The sequence below is a fragment of the Taudactylus pleione genome, unplaced genomic scaffold, assembly GCF_031769625.1.
Source record: "Taudactylus pleione unplaced genomic scaffold, aTauple2 ptg000037l, whole genome shotgun sequence".
NCBI lineage: Eukaryota > Metazoa > Chordata > Amphibia > Anura > Myobatrachidae > Taudactylus > Taudactylus pleione.
In genome coordinates this window covers 9,952,451-9,975,014 of record NW_028284439.1, presented here as the reverse complement: position 1 = coordinate 9,975,014, position 22,564 = coordinate 9,952,451, and positions in this window count along the sequence as shown.

The following is a 22,564-nucleotide window of genomic DNA, read 5'->3' as shown; positions in this document are numbered from 1 at the left end:
GAGAGAAAGAGACATATTAAAATACAATGAGAGATATATCAATGTCTGCTGAGAGCACATGTTCAAGATGGCTGGTGATGGAGTGTGTGTGTGTTTGTTTGTGTGTGAGGGGGGTTGGGCCGAAGCACATGTTTTTCCTTTGTTTGCAAGCCTCATGATCCCTAGGCAAACTCCATCCTGCACCAAGCTGCAACTCCGCAAATCATCCATCAATGACCACAACCACAACAAAGACAATATACCTATCTGACCCACACAACACCACACGGCAACCACCCACGACCATTCAAAGCTGCCATCAATTCAACCTCCACGATACAACACTGACACCACCCTATGATCACATTCATGAGTATACAGCACACACAAAGCTCATCTCTCCAACCAGCATCAATCATTCACAAATGGGAAGGCAAACACAGAACACATGGCAAGGCCCCAACACAGAACACATGGCAGGGCCCCAAAACAGAACACATGGCAGGGCCCCAACACAGAACACATGGCAGGGTCCCAACACAGAACACATGGCAGGGCCCCAACACAGAACACATCAGAGGATCTCAATCAACCAGCATCAATCATTCACAAATATCACAACAATTCCACAATCAATCCCTTTCCTGCATGCTAACAACAGACTATTGTACCCTACAGTGTAGATGAAGAGTACAGATTAGATAACATATCATCCACTGTATGCTAACACAGACTCATGAATATCCTTAGAAAACTACAAACCACACACCATGCTAAGCTAATAACAGATTAACACCTAACATAGCTAGAGACACCCAAATAGGCTAAATATTACACATTTTATACTCAGCTATAACCCAGGGGAACTGAGATCCATATTACGTTGTCTTGTGAGAGAGGAAAACCTCTCTCCTCCAAAAATCTGCCAGTGTGTCTGCTAAACTGTGTTTTCTCAGGATGTGCATGCTATGTTCCCGCCCCCTTTTACCTGTGAGGTCATCAGAAAGGGAGTGTCCTTTTGGGTTACCTGAGATTACTGTTAATTAAATTCTACTCTCAGCTAGCTAGCTCTATTGATTAGACTGGAATAACCAGTCCTTTGGAGAAATCTGTTACAGGGCACTTATTGGACAATTCCAAATGGATACAAAAGGTCTCCAACCTCCTTTTGTATCCCCCAACATGCAAATCTAAGCTGCTATGGAAAACAACATTTCAAATAGATATTCTCTCTAACATTCATATTTCATAGCCGCATGTTCTGATCTTCATATTGATGTCACCGGAATGCTGTGGAAACAGAGTCGCATTTACTAAGCCATAGTTACAGAAAACATACATTTCTTAATTATCCTTTTTGCGTTACGGGGCCATTGCTTTTAAATGTATGTATGCGGGGAAAACACCACTGAATTGCGTTGTGCGTCTGAGGGTCGGTGGGGCACTCAGCGAGCAGCACTAAGCTGGAAGGGCATCTATGTGTGTGTGTGGCCATGCCAGTATGATTTTGGGAAGGATCACTAAAAAACTGACTGTATTCTGTTTAACATTGTGTGTATGAGTTGCAGGGAATTTTGCTACTTTTAAAATATAAGCCTGTGTGATATTATAAATGGGCCACATATACACACACACGTATATATATATATATATATATATATATATATATATATACAAGCACACATGTATTTTTCTGATGTTTTTAAACTGCAATTGCAACATGTGTTTATACAGTGAAATTAATTCTCATACAGGAAGGAGGCTTCCAGCTGTGCTGTCGGAGCCTCCCTGTCTAGTCTGCCTGTGTTTGAGGAAGGCTGACTATGTACCTTTTGTTTACAAAATAGTGCTGTGAGATTTTATTTCTAAGATGGAGTCTTGGCCCTTTACAAGACAGCATTGCGCAGATTCCAATTGCAAACAGTTTCTGTCTTCGCCAATTATCCGGTTTTGACAATATGTTGTATGCAGGGGCTCTGAGAGCCGCACCGGGCCCCGGGAAGGCATCGTGGCCTAATCGCAGGTGGCGTATCCAATCCCCTTAGGATAATGCGCGCCGGTGAGGGGGGCGCTGTGAGCTCCTCAGCCTGGCGCATAGCTAGGGGAGGGGGCACAATCAGTGTGATCGCTCCCCCCCCTACCCCCACAAACATAGGAGACTGCTACAGCAGCCGCGAGTAGTCTCCCACTGCAGCCCATCACACAGCAGCATGTGCTGGGCTGCTGTGAGGTAAGAGGGAGGGGGGGGTGGCAGCGCCGGACCCCTCTAACAAGCTTGGTCCCAAATAATTAGTACCCGCCCCCCCTCCCTCTCAGCACCCCTGGTTGTAAGCCATACCAATTAGTTAGCCACTAAAAATAAACTTTTATTAATCGGACTTTACTAAACTGCCAAAAACAAAACAAAAAAAACCCTTATCTGGTTACTACGGGTTATTGTGATTATTGTTCCAGCACCGTGTTATTAAAAAGCCCCAATTTAGCATAAAGGGAAACTTCGCTGAAACACACTTTTCACCCATTAGCAGAAGGATCCCTGCAGATGGTTAAGGTGTTATACAACCTCCATGGTGCTTTTGATGTAAACTCTCCTAGTTATTAGCTGGAAGAAGCTTATTAAACACTAGCCACTGGATACATGATAATGGAGTAGATTAGCATCACTAATACAGTCAGGGCCGGATTAATGGGGGGCGACAGGGGCGGTCGTCCTGGGGCCCCCACAACAGAAGGGCCCCCACACAAGGTTAGCCTGACCCTGCAATTGCCGCTTAAAAGTGCCCTGCGGTACCTGTTCTCAGACTGGGGCTGCCCGGCTGCTGCGGCTGTGTACTGCATGCTGAGAGCATACAGCGCTCAGCGACTCCAGAGTCCCCTCTCCAGCATCACGTGACACATCACGTCCCGTCCGTGATGCTCATGAGGGAACTCGGGAGCCACTGAGCGCTGTATGCTCTGAGCATGCAGAATATGCAGCAGCAGCAGTGTGTGACAGCGACTGGTGGTGAGTTAGTACGCAGCGCCGGACAGACAGGCGATGAGTAGTCCTCCCCACACTACTTCCAGTGGCGATAGCCATATAAGGTAGGCATCCCCCTGGTGTCCGTGTGTGCCGGACTCGGCTATATGTGCCGGACTCTTCACAATGCATTTCACCAGTGGTAACAAAATAAATGATTGTTACCATGTGCCTCATATCTAACAACCTCTGGCTCATATCTACTCGCAATAGCTGACGTGATTATCCAGGGATGTGGCCTCCCATTTATTTGTAGTAGCCAGTACAGTGGCACCACAACATATGTAGATTCCTCTTGGGCTTACTCCCTTATCATTAGGAGCAATAGTAGTTTTTGCAAAGCAGACTCTGGCAAAGTAAGATCATAGCGTCGGAGTTCTGTGAAACATTCTAACTTTACACTGTGGGGCAAGGTAAGAGGCATAGTGACAGTGGAATGTCAATTTTATTGGAGGGCCCCCACAATTTAGTTGCCCCGGGGCCCCCACAATCCTTAATCCGGCCCTGAATACAGTCTCTCATAGTTCTACAAGTGGTGGGAAAGGACACTTGATGCGGAAACTGGCTCCAGGATAAAGTTCTCCAGTCATGGCACTCTAACCTCACAGATGTCCTTTGCTTACGGTTCCCTAGGGACAAGGGAATAAATATGCTGCAATAGCATTAGATTTTTTTCTCTATGCAAATTGTGACTAATCTCATAGCCTGGCTTGCTTTTCCTGCTGTTATTTTTTTATTCTATCGGACAATCACAACAACATTAATGCCCCCATTCTATTACTGTGAAAGGGTTATTGACAGTAGATATTTTTAAATACATTTATGGGACAAATACTAATGTGATCTAGAGTGTCCAATCAATATATCACACACTATATATATACACATATATATATATATATATATATATATATATATACACAGAAAAACATGCGGTCCGGCACTCCTATCGTTGATAAACTTGCTCCGGTGCCCTCAGCAGAAGATCAATCCACAATGAAATAAAGGCTGCAGCACTCAGAGACTGATATTAAATTAATATATTGACAAATGTCACAAAGAGATACCAACATTTCGGAGCTCCTTTGTCAAGGTGTGAATAGGTGAATGTGTGTAAGACCTACCTTAAACAGTGAAGAGTGACCACCCGCTGTGAATGAAAACAGCACCAGCTTCTCCATCACGGTCCGTTACCCGAGGCTTCCGGAGTTGCAGACTGATGGCGTCACGCGTCGCTGGAGCTGGGTTGCCTTGGCTACACCAGACGCCATCGACGCAGTGGAGCTTCTTCTGTAAGAATTAAAAATGAGTAAATTGTGCAGAAAGTGATAGTGATACACGTATGATAAAATCCTCCACCAGAATGCAGGACTGAGGGTGGGTATTGAGGTCAGGGATGGTGGGAAAACGGGAATAAACAATATACATATGAAGTTATGGAGTCATGATTCAACTCAAGGAATTAATGTAGGTAAAAACGATAAGGATCTCTAATTGACAAATGACATGGATCCGAGATGCATAGATAATGTAAACAAAGAACCATAAATGTAGGAATATTATGCTAAATGTGGAGAAATGATGAGGATAGATAAAAAGCGGAAAAAGAGATTATGAAAAAGAATAAAGATGAAAAATAATAGCTTACATCTAACTAAACTTAATTTAATGTGTTTGAAACACATCAATCTTATATATAAAAAAGTGAACGAGAAAATCATGAAAAAACATTTCCTGTAAAGGAATAAAAGGTGATAAAAATCCAGTATGGATATATTGAGATGTTTAAAGGATGAAAGAATGTGTGGAAGTGAAAAAAATATGAAATATGAGAAAACTTATGTATTAAGAAACAAGAAAGGAAAAAAGAATGTGTAGAAGTGAAAAAAAGTGAAGAAAAAGATGAAATATGAGAAAACCTATAAGTGTTAAGAAACAAGAAAAGAAAAAAGAAAGAAGGGATTGAAATGAAGAATAAGAAAAAAAGTGAAGAAAGAAGGAAAAAAAGGAAGAAAAAAGAAAGAAAGGGGTGAAAAATAAAGATAAACAAAGGAAAAGAAGAGACTAAAAAACGGGAAAAGAAGGGGAAACCAGCACTGGGCTCTGAACCGGTCCTGGTTCTGGAAATACAGAGGTAAAAATTAGTAGGGTTCCCAGGTATTTTCCAGAACCAGCACCGGACTTTTTCTAGCGGGGGCTGATGTTACAGCCACGGCAGCCCTTTCACTGGGCCCCCCAGCCAAAGCATCAACCCCCCCAAAAAAGGGGTCCCCTTCTCCAGGGCACCCCAGGCCTAGGCTGATGGCCTGGGGCTATCCCCGGCACCCCTGCCTGGGGCGGTGGGCGATAGGTTGATAGTGTAATGTGGTGTAAAAAATAGAAGTTAAATATTGTCTTTTGCTGTGGAACTCCCCCGCATGCAAGTATCAGCATGCGGGGCATTACGGGCCTGCTGGTAGCTGTAGTTACACAGCAAAAGCAATATTAAAAACCACAGAACACACACACCGTAGAAAAGTAAAATTTTATTCAAACATACATGCATACACACATGTACTAACACATACACACACTATCTCACATACTCACCTATGTATCCCTGTAGCCAATCTGTTCTCTTCTCCAGTAGATTATCCATAGCATACCTGTAATAAAAAATCCATACTCACCTTCTCCTATGCGTGGATCTGTCCTCTTCATTCCAAAGTAGGCAATCCAGGGTCTTGGCAAAAAAAAAAAGCAGAAATACCCGGACCCTTGCACATTAGCAGTGTCCTCTAAGGACACTACTACCCGAATGACAGCTCCGCCATGGGATTTCAGTACAGAAATCCTGGTGCGGAGCGCTCATTGGCTGAGAGAGGCAAGCCTTCTGCCTCTCAACCAATGAGCGGTTCCCACCATTGACTTCAATGGTGAGAACCGAGTGTGCCAATTTCAAAAATGGTGCCTTTGCGCCATTTTTGAAATTCAAAGATGGCCACTGCGAGCCAATCATGGCTCGCAATGTCATCACCCCGCCCCCACGGCTGGCTTATATAAAGCCAGCTCCAGGTGCCATCCAGCCAGTCCGTCGGCCGGGTAGCAGCAGACAAGAGCTGCTTAAGAAAGACGACGCTGGGAACTCCTGCATGAGCGGCGCCCGTGGAAGAGAGCTTAAAGGCCGCTGCCCTCCAGGTGAAGATGCCACAGAAGTCCTGGGGGAAGCGGCAGCCACCCAGGTGAAGGTGCAGAGATATAAAATACTATTAAAAATGGTGTCTTTGTTTTATTTTAATATTTCTTTTGAAGGGGTACTACAGGTACCAGCGGGCCCTTAATGCCCTGCCTGCTAGTATTTGTGGTTCTCCAAGTACCAGTATGCGGGGATGCCTGCTGGGACTTGTAGTACTACTGCAAAAGACAATACTTATATTTTCATATGCACCACACTACACAATCAACCCAGCACCCACCGCCCAGGGGTGCTGGGGATAGCCCTGGGCTATCAGCCTGCGCCTGGAGTGCCCTGGAGAGGGGGACCCCTTTAACCATGGCCAGGTATCCGGCCTTGGCTGACTAGCAGTCAGGGGTGATGCTTCTGCTGCGGCATCATCTCCCCCCACTAGAAAGGGTCCGGTGCTGGTTCTGGTAAATACAGGGGGACCCTACACATTTTTCCCCCTCTATTACCAGAACCAGGCCTAAGTCAGAGCCCAGTGTTGGTTGCGCTGAATACAGGGGACTCCTACTTAATTTGTCCCCCATATTTTGGCAACCAGGACTGGTTCTAAAAAGTCTGGTGTTGATTGTGCTTTATACCCTTATGTCATTTGTCCCCTGTATTTGGCACAACCAGGGGACAAACGAGGGGGGGAGGGGGGGCACGCTATTTTTTAAATTATTTTTACACAGGGTGTTTTTTTAATTAAACACAGAAACATAGACGGGTCTCACTGACACCGTCCCTGCTTCTGTGTTTATTTATACACAGATGCAGGTATCACGGATCTTTCAGATCCGAGCCTGCATCTGCCTGCTGCTACCTCCTCTGGGTCCTGCAGCCCACAACCTCCTGCACCACCGCCACTAACGCCTGTTACCATCCCCGGGTCTTGGCCGCTTCCTTCCCCTGAGCCCACCGCCGCTACCGCCCGCATTGGCCAGCCATCTTGGTGCACCCAAGTGAAGCCACAGTGAGTACACCTGCTGGAGGCTCCTACTGAGGCTGCGCAACAAGTTGATACTTCCTACCTCTAATGGCGGATTTGTGAGGTAATAAAACTTTCTCAATTATCTAAGCCTCCTACCCTCAGTTTTGCCTTCCCAAAAATCCCCCATAGAGTATAGCAGAAAAGTGGTCATAATTGAGAGTGTCAGAACAAAACTGACAGTTAGAACTTTAGATTACTCCTAAATTTCCACCCAATACCTCTAATAGCTTTTTGAGGTGTAGCCCCTTAACCACCTTGCCCCCCTTGAGAGTTCTCTATGGGAGAATTCCATTTTTTTTCTAGGGGATCCCTACGTCGTATGTCCCCTGTATTTAGCACAACCAGCACTGGGGCTCCAAAGCCCAATGCTGGTTGTGCTGTGGGGGCACGTCATTTTTTAAAAATATATTACACATTAATTTTTTAACAAATGCATGGATGGATCTCCCTGATACATCCATGCATCTGTGTTTTATTGCTTAGAATTTCTCAGGCTGTCCCTGCAGCCTTCTCTCACTCTGCACCTCAAAAACCACCTCCGGTGTGCCGGCTCATCTTCCACCTGTGCTAGTGTACAATTTTGTTGCTCTTCTCCCCTGCGGGTGGCACGGTTTGCTCCTCCAAAGCCTGACAGTTAATACATTTTTTAAAAAAACAATGAAATTCCATAGACAAAAATCCTTACAGTTTCACGTGTCCCATTAAGGCTTCTTAGACATGATCTGAAATTTCACAAAACCTACTGAATTTCTGCCACTCAAACTAAAAAAAGCAATGAAATTACGATCATTAAGGCTAACGCCTTAATGGACGTGTTCCTTACGCAACACAGATATGGTACGCCATCACACCCTGTGGTTAACTGCAGATTCAGCACTCTCACAGAAAGAGATTGCTGTCACTCATAAAATTGTGAAGCTGCTAATTCACAGAATTGTGTGCTTATTGGAATACACACATGCAGTCTATGCAACGCAGGTCTTAGTAGTTATGTGGCTGCACACAACCTTCCCATTCGATTTCCACTACCATCTCACTGGGTTCCAACATCCTTCTCACTCCATACATTTATACAATGAGACACATTTATCTCATTTAGAATACACGTTCAGCTCCCTTATTTGTAAACCTATCATACTCTGTCTATGCATGTACACTTTCTTCCCCTACATACCTCCATGCTGCTATATATTCCCCAATCCCTACTGCTGTGTGGTCTCCCAACTGTGCTTGTCTGTGTTCCCTCATCCGCACCAATCTGTCTTTCCCCAGCCGCACAGCCACGCTGCTGTCTTCCTGTCATCTGTGGCACTCTTTCTTCCTCCATCTGCACCCTCCACCCGCACCACTCTGTCTTCCTCCCCATCCACATCAATCTGTCTTCCCCAATCCCTACTGCTGTGTGGTCTCCGAACTGTGCTAGTCTGTGTTCCCTCATCTGCACCGCCTTGCATCCGTGCCACTCTGTTTCCTTCAGCACCACTGCCTTCCCCCAAGCCATGCCGGTCTGTCTTCTTCTCCTCTGTGGCACTCTTTATTCCTCCATCTGCACCACTGTGTCCGCCTCAACCGTGCAACTCTGTCTCCTCCCCACACCTGCACCACTCTGTCTTCCTCCCCATCTGCACCAATCTGTCTTCCCCAATCCCTACTGTTGTGTGCTCTCCCATTTGTACTAGTCTGTATTCCCTCATCCGCACCAATCTCTCTTTACCTATCTGCACTGCTCTGTCTTCCCATGTTCATGCCACTGTTACCGTGTTTCCCCGATAATAAGACACGGTCTTATTTTTTTTTTGTCCAAAAAACTCCATAGGGCTTATTTTCGGGGTAGGGCTTATTTTAATTAACATTGACAACAATTTCAATAATTCAATACAATTCTTTACTTACCTTTATTTTTTTTCCTCTTTCTCTTTCCTCTCCTCCACAGCGCTGTTGTAAATGACGCTGCCACGCACGCCAACTGCTGCGATCTCACTATGAGAGAGTGAGACGCTGCAGCTGTGATTGGATGCCACTGTTAAATCTTTAACAGCGGCATCCATTTCATGCCGGGGGCGGAGCTGGGGGCATTTTAGTGTAGCGCAGGCAGGGACCGGTCAAAATGGGGATTTTGTTAGGGCTTATTTTTGGGGTAGGGCTTATTTTGGACCGTTTTCCAAAAGTAAGGGTAGGGCTTATTTTCGGGGTAGGTCTTATTATCGGGGAAACACGGTATGTCCAAAATGACAATGCTCTATGTATTTATTGTATTCCATGTATCTCCATACTTTTCGTGATACTTATTTTGATGTTTTTAATTGTGTTTATGTGCAGTGTCTCAATAAAACATTGCTTGAAAAAAAAAAAACGGTGTTATTTTCCACCTTACTATATGCAGCAGCTGCTCTTATCTATCTAACACCTTTTTACAGTTCACCTTTCCTCATTAGAGTGATGCCCTGGGGTGGCTCAACTGGGCTGATTTGGGGGTGTCCTGCCCTCTGGATTTCAACCCCAGTATGTTAGGGACCTACCCTCAGAGGTTACCTGGGCGCGGTGGGTAGGCCCATAACCATGGCCATGATTATGCCAAAACCTCTATTTTATTATTTGCAAAATTCTATTGCTATATGTATTATTATACATAATGATTAATGTTGGAGTTGTGCATCTGTAATTCTTCTTTTTTTGTTTGCAACAATAATCTCCACAGGTAACACCTCCCATTAAATAAATATTCAGGGTGTGCAGTCTAGGGCCCCTTTCCACATATCTGTATTGCGCAAGGAACACGTCCATTAAGGCGTCAGCCTTAATGATCATAATTTCATTGCTTTTTTTTTAGTTTGAGTGGCAGACATTCAGTAGGTTTTGTGAAATTTCAGATCTTGTCTAAGAAGCCTTAATGGTACATGTGAAACCGTAAGGTTTTTTTGTCTATGGAATATATATATATATATATATACACTTTATATATACATATATTTTTTTTTATTTTAAAATTTTGTGTTAAAACGATAGAAATCCCACTGACATAGTTGGACACACTAGATCATATGACAGTGCATTATTTCCCAACGACCGCACACCTCCCAGCGTATCTGCACACATGAACTACTTCCAACTGTCACCGAAGCCTCATCACAAAGCCACAGCTGTATCACTCCACAAGTGTAAACTAGCACCACTCAGAGAAAAGCAGCACATCACTGCACATCAGCGCCTCTCTGACAAGCACTGCCTCATTGCTCACTGACAATACTGTTTTATTCACTAATTACAGTGTTATCCAGTTATATGTTTATTGTTTACAAATAATTAAAATTAAATAGCCTAGTCTGAACAATTTTTTCCTTCTATTTTGTAAATATGTCACCCTACATCATCTCCACATAAAACTATTTAATCACAACAGGGTCCATTTTATAAGATAGATATACCACTCTTGGGTGTTGGGTCGCACTCTGAGAGATGCATGCACACCAAGGCATGCCTATATCATAGCGAGACCGTATGCCCAAAAGTGGTATATCTATTATACCAATCCTTATGAAGTCACTGGATCATCTATGCAGCTGATTTGAGGAAAAGCATGGAGTGCACGTTTCCTACTGACCAACTTGGCTCCTCACTATCTCATTGTATATCAGATAAGCGCTTTATTAGCTCTTATTCTTGTATGTGCATTTCCTTTATCCATTAGGAAATTATCATGTTTTTTTCAATTTAATTACGCTGTTTTTATCCGAGCTACTGCTTGTGAAAATAAAATGGATTTTTCTGATTGATTGTAGTTTGATGAAGTTCCTTTATTTTTTTATATTTATATATATAAAATATGTCGTACATGCACACACATAACAAAAAAAATAAAATAAAAAATAAATTATATATATATATATATATATATATTATACTGTGTATATATATATATATATATATATATATATATACGTACAGTACAGTACAGAGTGGCTGACTGACATTGAATTGCCCAGCATGACTTACTGTTGCAGTGTCGTCTTTTTGGTGCCCTTTAGTAGAACTGGGCACTCTTTCAAAGAACCTATGTTCCATTTGAAAATAATGTATTTAATCTAATTTCATCAAATAGCTCAAACAAACCAAATGATTTTCCCAATAGGGGCAATTTCTTTTTTTTCCATTCAGTATTTGATAGGTGATGTAGTGGGTTGTTTACTTGGAAGGATTATGGACAGGGAAGGAATGCGCTCCAATGGACATAAACTATTTTCCTCACCTTGCACATGCCATAGTCAGTGAGCTTTATGTGCCCTTCAGAATCCAATAAGACATTGTCCAGCTTTAAATTCCTATAAATAATTCCTCGCCCGTGGAGGTAGTTTAATGCCAGACTGATTTCTGCAGAGTAAAACCTAGAGAGAGAAGCACAAGTCTATTACCCAGAAGGAAATATGGCACAGGACATAATAACTGCAGGATAAATTCTTCCATTATGATTGCCTTCTGATATGTAAATGTCTTTCTTACCGACCACATATGCAATCAAAACACAACAACATTTCAGTAAATACAGACTGCTCATTTAGATTGCAGGAATTTTTCATTTATTTATTTTTTTTCTAACAAAGGAGGTCACTCATAAAATCTTGTGTTTCTGCTGCACAAAAATTATATTGTGACATTTACTCATAAATTCAGTCATGAGAGCTTTGTTTCTCCATCCATATGCAACACAAATTGAAAAGTGAGGTTGCATAGAGAAAACTTAGCTCCTGCACAGAAAGGGGAGATGTAAAACCTAGGCTACATTACATCTGTGATTTAAGGGCGCTGAGAACGGGGAGCATGGGTACTCATTTCCCGGGCCGGGGCTTGTTGGAGGGGCCCGGATATGCAGACTTTCCTTACCTATAAGCTCAGCCTCCTCTGCCTGACTGAGGAAAGCATGGCACACCCACTGGTGACGCCACACTAATTATTCTTTAAGACTTTTTTTAGTAGGAGGTGTGGCCACGCCCCTCACAGTTAGACCACGCCCCTTACAGTAATGGGGCCCGGCACCGCTCTCCACAGCCCTGTTGAGATACATACACACATACACACGGTGTCCAGGTAGCGGCTTTTGCTTTAATATGAGCAGTTGCAACTCTCAATTATTAAACAAGGCAACTGTAAGAGGACACAGGACCAGCCGTTTTTATTCAATGCAGACCTCATTAAAAACAACATGTTAATGGTCAATATAAAGCCATGTTTTCTTACATACCTAATTTCTACCTATTTGTCATTTTTTATCCAGTAACCTATTGGACACATTTGACACTGATAAATAAAGGATTGGCTATTAAGACTGACCTTGCATGCTCCTCTGGAAGCTTCCTTTGATGTTGCATGTGAAACATCAGATCTCCACCATTCACATATTCTGAAATACAACAGAATGAAATCTTGTTTGCATCCATCAGAACATTCTCAACAACAGTCACCATGTATTTTTAATATTTTCTACATTGTCTAATGTCGATTTTCAGGTAATTTTCAGACTTCTTCGTTAGTGGTAACTTGGGGGGGAGGGACCTTTACAGATGGCTTTTTAAAGTCTGAACACAGCAGAGGCAGACACTGGAGACTGGACATATGTAAAGAGCATAAGTACGTACGTATTACTCACCATTGATTAAGTGAAATACAATAATACTTTATCATAAAGAATAAATCACTTTATTAACCAATTAACTGACGAATTCTTTTTCCAAAAACCGCTCCAAAATTGTCAGAACATAATTTTAAACTTTTCCATTACTATTTTATTGAAATTTTTTTTTTTTTTTTAAACGCAGTATACCATAAAAATTGCAATTTTTATGTTATACTGTAATGATGGTCATTGACAGCTGTACCATCGATGGTTCAACCATCGTTAGAAGCCATCAATTGTTTAGCGGTTGGTCGAGATCTGTGTAGACAACAACTACATCTAGTAATCACTGTAGTGCCAGAGCCGCAGCGGGAGGGTCTCCCACTGGCGGCCCGGTTACATAGCAGCGGCGGCGGCTACCAGAGCCGCGGCTGCTGGGGCCGGCTGCCCAATCACTGCTGGCCACAGTGATCGGGTCACAGCAACAGCTGCGGCTACATGAGCCGTGGCTGCTGCTTCAATGGCAGTGCATGGGGGGGGGGGGGGAGGGGGGTTGCTGACGGTGCCCGATCACTGTGGCCAGCAGTGATCGGGGAATGGTGGAGAGGCAGCCAAGCTTGCAGAGGGACCAGAAGGTCCCTCTGTTGTACGCGGCTGCAGGAACATTGGCTTCCCACAGCCGCCTAGTGGGCATTTCTGACTGGTCGTATCAGATACGACCGTGTCAGGGAAAGCCCAGCCTGGTGCGGTCGTATCTGATACGACCGTGCCAGGCAAGTGGTTAAATATAAAACATTATTATATTACCAAATATAAAACATTATTATATGGTTATCATATAAAATGCAACAATATCCCCATGATAGCTGTATATATAATATAATGCTCTACTAACATTGTGAATATGGTTTCATTTTATATGTAATGTGTTTATGTTTAGTAAAGTGACTTTTTAATATCAAGGATTATCAGGATTCATTTGTACATCACACTAAAGCTGGGTACACACTGTCACGAATCTCGGATGGAATATGGACTTACCAGTACTGGGAGTTGGCTTAACCCAGTGCAGAGGCACGGAAACTAACATATTGGTGGTGTCCACCATGGATCTTCACAAGGAGGTATGGACTTCACTGCACCCAATACGCAGGTCGCGGCCATCTGTCTGGGTTCCCAGTGCAGGAGCTGGTATACACTGAAGATTGGTGAGAATACTTGAACCAGACTGAAACCGGAATGAGCAAAACCTGGCTGGAACTGTAATAACTGGATGCTGGGTATTGCAAGGTACAGTGGTGTGAAGCATCAGGTAACTCTAGACAGGAACAGTTATTGAGACAGGTTCTTGTGCTGCAGCATTGAACTGAACTGGGAACAGAGGGCCTGATTCAGAGGCGCTTGCAAAAAGTGAGCGCTCGCTCTGAATCAGGGCGGGCGCAGGTTTTTTTAGTTGCGTCCTCTTGGCCGCTCGCATAGGTGTGGGTTACCACCCACAGCTTTTGCGAGCGGCCATGATGATGGTCGTGAATCGCGATGGTCTTGACCATCGGGCTTGCTACGAGACCCTTGTGGTAGGGTCTCGTGGCTACGAGGCCCCAGAGAGCTTCTGGCTCAAATCGAGCCGGAGGCTCTCCCACTGACATCACTGGTGATGTCAGTGGGGCCGCCCACAAACGTAGGCGTTCGCATGGGAACGCCACCGTTTGTGAAGCCACCCCCCTGCCACACCTACAAAATGGGGCGAGCTGTCGATCAACATCGACAGCCGCCCCTTTTGTAGAGAGTCCCGGAGCGAGTGCTTTTTGCGCTCGCTCCGGGGCTCGCACACGCGCAGTGCGCACACCACGCATGTGCACTGGGCCACCATCGACCCGCTTGCGAGCGGGTCTGAATCAGGCCCAGAGTTAGCAGACAGGAACTTGTATAGCTGGTACTAAATACAATACTTGCGTGCAGGTGATTGCTGGAGGAATCAGAGACACAGAGAACTGGCAGTACAGTATTAAGCTGGATGAGTCCTAGTATGAGCTTGCTGTAGTAACTGGCACTTGTACACAACCAGAGAGATATCTTGCTTACAGTCGCACTGGAGGTGACAGAATGGACAGACTTGCTGGAGGTGACTACAGCAGGCTGAGAGTATAAGTTCACCATGGGATCTTATAATCAGTGCAGCCGGTGATTGCACTGGGCTGGAGAATTAGGTAGCAACTGAGATATTTGCTGAGTGAGTACTCTGTGAAAACTTGATATTCCTCTAACTGGAATTCAGCAGCACAGGACATAGGAATCAGGAGAAACCAGCAACTGCAGATATGGGACAGATAGCAGTACTGGTTTACTGCACAAAGGAGCCACAGAATAGCAGGTATTGCCAAGTAACACAAGGAAGCAACTCTTTGCTCTCTGGCATCAGGGAGTTCTCACAGGGGGTATGAATCTGCTGCAAGTCCCTGATAGGCTGCTAAGGTCAGCTGAGGCAGGAGCACTCCCACTGGAAGAATGCTATCAGCTGACATAGTGCATGATGGTGAGGTCAGTGCATGGTTCTCAAACAAGGTCAGGCAGAACTCCTAACCAGTGGCAAGATAAGTCCAGTGGCGTAACTAGTGTGTTTGGGGCCCAGGGTAAAATGAAAAATGAAGCCCCCCCCATGTGCGCGCTGAAGGCTCGTGCGTCAAAAGATTGGCATGGTCACATGCCACCATGGGCGTGGCCACTGAAAATTGGGGTGTCAACATCACACACACCCCTTTCTCGTCACTCTGGGAACATTCCTTTCCATTCCATATGCACCTTAATGCCCCGAGTAGTAGTGCCCTTTATACAGTGCCCCCAGTAGTCCACCCTTATACAGTGCCCCCAGTAGTGCCCTTTATACAGTGCCTCCAGTAGTGCACCCTTATACAGTGCCCCTTACTAAGTGCCCCCCTATGCAGTGCCCACAGTAGTGCCCCTTATACAGTACCCCCAGTATGCAGTGCCTCTTATGTATGTCCCCAGTAGTGCCCCTTATACAGTGCCCCCAGTAGTGGTCCCCCTTATGCAGGCCCCCAGTAGTTCCCCTTATACAGTGCCCCCAGTAGTGACCCCCCTATGCAGTGCCCCCAGTAGTGATCCCCCTATGCAGTGTCCCTTATGCAGTGCCCCAGTAGTGGTCTTCCCTATTCAGTGCCCCCAGTAGTGATACAGTGCCCCCTGCCAGTAGTGCACAACACACACACACACATACATACATACACAAAACACTGACTTACCTGAATCCCCGCTCCTGCCGCTGTCTGCTCCTCCGTCCTCCAGCTTGGTACTATGGGAGAGACGTCATGACGTCTCTCCCATCGCCCAGTGCAGGAGCCAGAAGGCAGAGCTCATGAGCGGGCTCCGGCACTGGCAGTGGGCGCAGCAGCTGATGAGAGTCTGTCTGACTCTCATTGGCTGCTGAAGCACACACATCGCCACCGGGTAGCACGAGTGTACTACCCAGCATGGGCGGCTATGTGGTGTGTTACTGTGTTGTGCATTCCGCACTACACTGACTGACTAGGGCGGACCTGTACTCCCCCCACCACGCCGCCGATCCCACCGCACCCAGGGCACAAGCCCTGGCGGCCCTGCCCTAGTTATGCCACTGGGTAAGTCACACAATTTGAGCAGACTGTGACACACACTACATGATAATGTCATATACTCATGGTACCTGAGACCACTCTGCACGACCATAGCGTAATGTGTACTCCCAATCTGTCATTTGTGCACATCGTTTATCGCAACATCCCATCTGATTTGCTACACGTCAGATGGGACTATGCCAGTGGTTCCCAAACTGGGTGCCTCAGAGTAGTTGCAGGGGTGACTCGGGTTGGTAGTCCAATACCAAATAAAATAATTTTTAGTCATTGTGATAGGCAAAATGGCTGCTAATGGTTGCCAATCAAAAAATATGTTGACAAAAAGAAGCGCAACCCTGTCAACCACTGCATAACTGAACCTAAGAGTGACATATTAGCACAATTTACTTAATTTGATTTTAACTGAATTTCTCAATAAGAAACTTTTGGCCCAGGGGTGGCAAGGAAAAAATGTTGATACTCTAGGGCAGTGAGGACTACATACAGGCGTCGTTCACAATGGATGCACAGTGTGCACGCCAGGACACGATCGCACCATCGAAAGGTCGGACGATTGAGGCGTCATTCAGGTGTGTACTCCATTTAATATAGCCACTAGCGCTTCTATCTTTAGCTTTTGTACAAATTGGTGGGCAACTAGCGATTCCCATTAGCAGCTTCTGTAACAGTAGCAGAGATCCCACACCAGACATATCCCTTATTTTATTTGATGTAGTGCCTCATGCTTCAGCAAAGTCACTAGTTCCTAATGAACTGAAAGGCTGCATTCTTCGACTTACTGGCTCAGCCACATTGCAATATGGCTGTGTTTGCTGTAGGTGAAATGAGCCTGTATGGCTCCTCTAACTCCCCATCTAGCTAATTTCATAACTTATTTCTTTATTTTGTTTTAGATGTATTTTTTATTCTTGCATGTCCGTGAGTTATTTGATATTTTTTTTTAAATCAACAAATAAACTATATGCGCTCCCTCTGCACATGTCAATGTCCGGATAGGTCATAGCTAATTATTACATAGCTAGACGCTAGCAGCTGTCTGCTGTCATTTTCTCCACATTATGTTTGTTAAGCAATTCTTAGACTTTTTTGAATTAACATTTTGATTTTCTAAATTTAGCGCTTTATTTTTTTAAATTAAATTATTATAATTTACACAATGTTTCTGCCTGTATACTATTTCTTTCTGTAGGATTTTACAGATCAAGATGCATTCTAATAACTATACTACTTATAGTTTAGCAGTGCTCTGGCTGTGATTAATATAGCTTTTTCTAATTTAGATTTGCTGATTTTTTCATCAGTCCTTACCAACCCTCTAACAATGCCCTTTGTTTAACTGTTTTGGACCACAATGGCAAATTAATATGAATTAAGCAAATCACTTTGAATCTTGGCAACATTGGAAAATACACAATAGAATTAGGTCAATTCACAGTGATTTTGTATATGAACAACAAACTAAGGGCCAAATTCAATTAGCCGTGTATGGATTCCTACTTATCTATACACTCTAAAATGTCGCTATTTAGCGTAATAAGTCGCACAAGAAATAATTACTCTTCAGACTTTGATTGTGTTTCCAAAGCACAAAAAGATATTATTCACCAAAAGCAGATAGTTACACGCTGTGATCTAAATACAGTTAGCGCAAAAGATTATACATAAACAAGGTACAGTCAATACATTACGCGAGCGCCCCGGATCCAGGTCCCAGTCATCAATCCTGACGTCTGCGGTCATTCTATGGGTATGACTGAGGTCTACCCCATTTGTGCAATACTATATACTCTTACAAGAAATGACAACACAATAGAGACAGACAAAAACTGTTTCATTGGTTCTTGCTCCTGAATGATCTTCTTATTGGACAGTTCATATGGTATCATTAGGGGGATGGCTTGATCTTGTAGCTGTTCCTTTATGTAGTCTTTCTCCCTAGAAACAAGTCTAAACTGGCTAGTTTACATTACATTACAGAGTACATTTCAATGCCTATCTCTCTATGATCCATAACTTGCAGATGCATGTCGCGATCTCCTTGCCGTTGGAACCGGAAATCTGCAAATAAACAGTGCATCAGTTTGATACTAAACATGACATGTATAACAGTGTTCTATACCTTTAATATCAAATACAACATTTCATATCATAACCAATATCTCTAATATAAACCATAATGTGCAGGAACCTTTTATGAGTGTAAATATATATATGATTGTGGTCGCTAATATGCGTCTGTATTTAAAACTAAGTGAATGCTCAACAATGTGTATATACCTCAGTAAGCTCACTTGCGTCCATGGGTACTTAAATAAGTATATATACAATTATAAATGTGTGTATATTTATGATTATATGTAAATATGTGTCTATGTTTGTGCGTTTATGTAATTCCGTGTATTTTGTGATGAATTAATATATTTTATCCATTTCTGACATATTTTAAAACTACAGTGCGAGGTTTAAATGGGAGTCCACTTCTTATTTCTAAACAGGGGGGGAGAGAGAGCCACGGCTGCTTGAAGGTGCCACATTCTAATTAACTAATGCAGTGGTTTTCCTCTACCTATTCACAGTCTAAATGCCAGTTCCTTTGGACCAGACTAGTACTGAACAAAGAGGCACACAACTGCCAATGACTTGCAGGTTCTTGACAATAACCCTTAATTTTACATTTATCGCTTACTTTGAGCATACTGATTTCTGTACATTTTTAATTAATTTTGTTACAGGCAAATTGTATTAGTATGCGAAGTTTCTACAAACACCCACAGACACAAAGACATGTTTTTCCAGGCTCTGATCAAACACTATAACAATAACCAACATATTTATGCATATCGCAATTGCACTGACACAGAATCATCAGATAAAAATTACAAGCGATCATATCCAATTATTTGGTTTCGACACACGAAAAGTCGAGGTCAGCGAAACGCGCAATGTTTTCACCTCATTCGCCTTTTTGGATGCAATGTTTTCTCCATGCGCGTCCCCACTTTTCACCCTATTCAATTCCAAAACAGGTGACAACGCGGATAGGCGACTGTAGTTAATAGTAAAACTAGCTAAAAAAACAGCATATTTTGGGGAAATTAGTCGGTACCCCATAAAAAGCCACACTGACCCTGGGAATCAATATAGAAGAGTATTAATAGCCCTAATAAAAGTATTTAGTGATCCTATATTGAGACAAAGGGCTGTTACATGCATATTTGTGGAAAAATATTATAAAGCAATGTTTTTTTGAGAAAAATAAGTACCGTAGTTAAATTTGGGGTACATGTAAATGGGTACCAGTATATTTTTGTGTCTCTAAAGTGAAGATTTAAAAAAAAAAAAATGCACCTGCTGTAGCCTCTTGCAATCCTAAAAACACCTGTCTCAACCTTATAGCCCCCCAAAATACCATGTCCACCACTTTTTACCCATTTTCCAACGCTTTTTACATTTTTCACATAACATAACATCCATATTTTTTTTTTTTTTTAAATTGAATTTTCAAACAAATATGTGGAACAGAAAAGAATAAGGGCGGGAAGGAAAAAAATCTGACAGAATTATCATATCACAATACCAAATATAAACACTATAACAGAAAAACTTTACAATAAGTCAAGAGGAGGCGGCCTCATTTAGACTAAACTGAAGCGGATCAGATAATGAAGACCTATGAAGAAATTGTGAACCTTGGAATCGGTATGAAATACTGATGGATGGGATGCCGGCTGTCAGTACACAGACAGCGGCATCCTGATGGTTAAAATCCTTACAGAGGAACGGTAAATAATGTTCCCCTGTCCTATTTAACCCCTAACCCTCCTTTCCTGCATCGTTATACTAACTCTCCCTACCCTGCGTCCTAACCCTCCCAGTAAGTGTCTAAACCTAACCCCCTTAGTGCCTAACCCCCCCCCCCCCCGCCGGTGGTGCCTGAACCTAACCCTCCCCCTGCCCGACGTCGACTTCCTGAGTAATGTTGGGATTTCGGCGCCGGTGTTGTCTCGGCGATTGTAATTCCGATGGCCACCATATCACAAGTGGGGGAAGAAACCTGGAATGAATAAGGCACTAAAGCAGTCTCCATCTCAAAATGGAACTTAATTTTTTTAAATACCTTGAGTAATGGAGGGGGTGGGACTGTTTCCAATTCTGGGCAAGTGCTGCCTGTGCATATATATATATATATATATATATATATATATATATATGACCTAACACATATCTTTGAGATGTTTGAATCGATACAGGATATAATTGCAGAACAGCCAGGTCTGGAGAGGGAGATAACACAAGACCGAGCACTTTATTACTCAGAAAGAACATCGGCTCCCTATTTTTTTAAATTAAGGAACATGTCCAAATACAGTATATGGTAAATATGGCCAACCTCCCCACAATTTCGCCAACAGAACTTTGACTTTGTCTGCCAAATAGTGTGTAGGCGATCAGGGGAAAGATATTGTCTATAAAGTAGCTTAAGATGCATTTCTGAATGATTCAGGCATATAGACATATGATTGGACGTAATATATACCAATTCCCACTGAGATTCAGAGATAGAATGTCCCAAGTCAAGTTCCCAAAGAATCTGAGAAGGGGACTTCACACACTGCTGCACCTCGACTTCTACTAGATGTTAAGCGGGAAATCAAGTCCCTTGGTAGTACGCCACCGAAAGTTTATTATTACTCTTCAACCAGTGACTGATCTGATAAGACTGTGGGTGGTAAAAAATAGTGACTTTGCAAACTGGAAAAAGGTAGTAAAATGCCCCCTTCCAAAAGATCACCAAGGGTTGTAAACCTACAAGAGACCCAAACAGATACCCAAAGATTGGGAATTAACTTAGAGAGAGCAACAATGGAAAGGCAGGTAGTAAGGGAATACCCAGGTTAAGTCAAGAGAACAATCTATCCCACACTTGCAAAGAGAGATGAAAGAATCAAGGAACTTATAGGCCAAAAAGATTTAGGTGTCCACAATAAATCAACTAACGGGTAGGCTATACAGCTTGTCCTTTCTAAGTGGATCCAACTTTTACCTCAGAGGAGACAAACCCAGTTTCAAAATTGGGCTAGAAGGCAGGCGTCTAGATAGCCATTTAAATCAGGGAGCCACATATCACATTGTTGTTTAGTCAAACTGATTCTAGAGTACGCTATTTTAGGAGGGCTATTCTTCCATAAATATGTGGCTAGAGTGGCACGGCATTTATCTAGCTAGAGTTTCGGAAACGGAAACAGGATTGTGCGAAATAAATACATAAGTAGGGTCATTTTAAACGCAGCTAATCTGCCTAACCATAAAATATCTTAGGAAAGTTAGGATTTAGTAAAAGAGGATAACTGTGTAAGCAGGGGGGAAGATTAACATCAAACACAGTGGAAATGGATGAAGGGATGTGTATACCAAGATAGTGTACCGAGGTAGTTTGCCAAGTATGCTTAAACTGAAAGCGAAGTGTAGATATAGAGGACTCAGATAGATTTATAGGTAGGGCGTCTGATTTGGAGGCATTCAACTGTCTAATAGTTTATGAAGACAAGGTAATGAGGTCACTGGGCTCTGAATAACTTGTATCTTTAAACTCTATTAAATATAGATCCACGATGTGCTCTCTCTCTCCCCTGCAGCTGGTTCCCAATATTAGTGAGAGACAGAGTTTTAGGGATCGCTTTGCAAACTAAGGAGGCAATTCAATTGAATGCAATGGCCACATTATTACTTTTACTTTGCATCCCATAGAATTGCACAGAAAAAGTAGCCATGTTGGAGCCTGCCATATGCAGCGTATTTGTGTGCAGCTGAACATTGAGGCGATGTTCAGTGGCACGTTATTATTATTATTCTCCTTTATTTTTCTGAAGCCACGATGGTTACACAGCACCTTACAAATGAGCAAAACAAGAAAACAGTGACTTACAGTACATAACAATGCCAGACAAGTACATGGTTTATAAACATTGCTGCATCTGCGTTCATGACACTCAAATAAGCAGCAGGGCGGCAGCAACCAAGGGTTAGGTGCCGTTTTGGGGAGGATAATATAGTGTAAGTAAGGGAAAGGAGAAGCACATGATGGAAAAGGGCCCTGCTTGTGAGAGCATACATCCTATTTTCCGTTGAATCG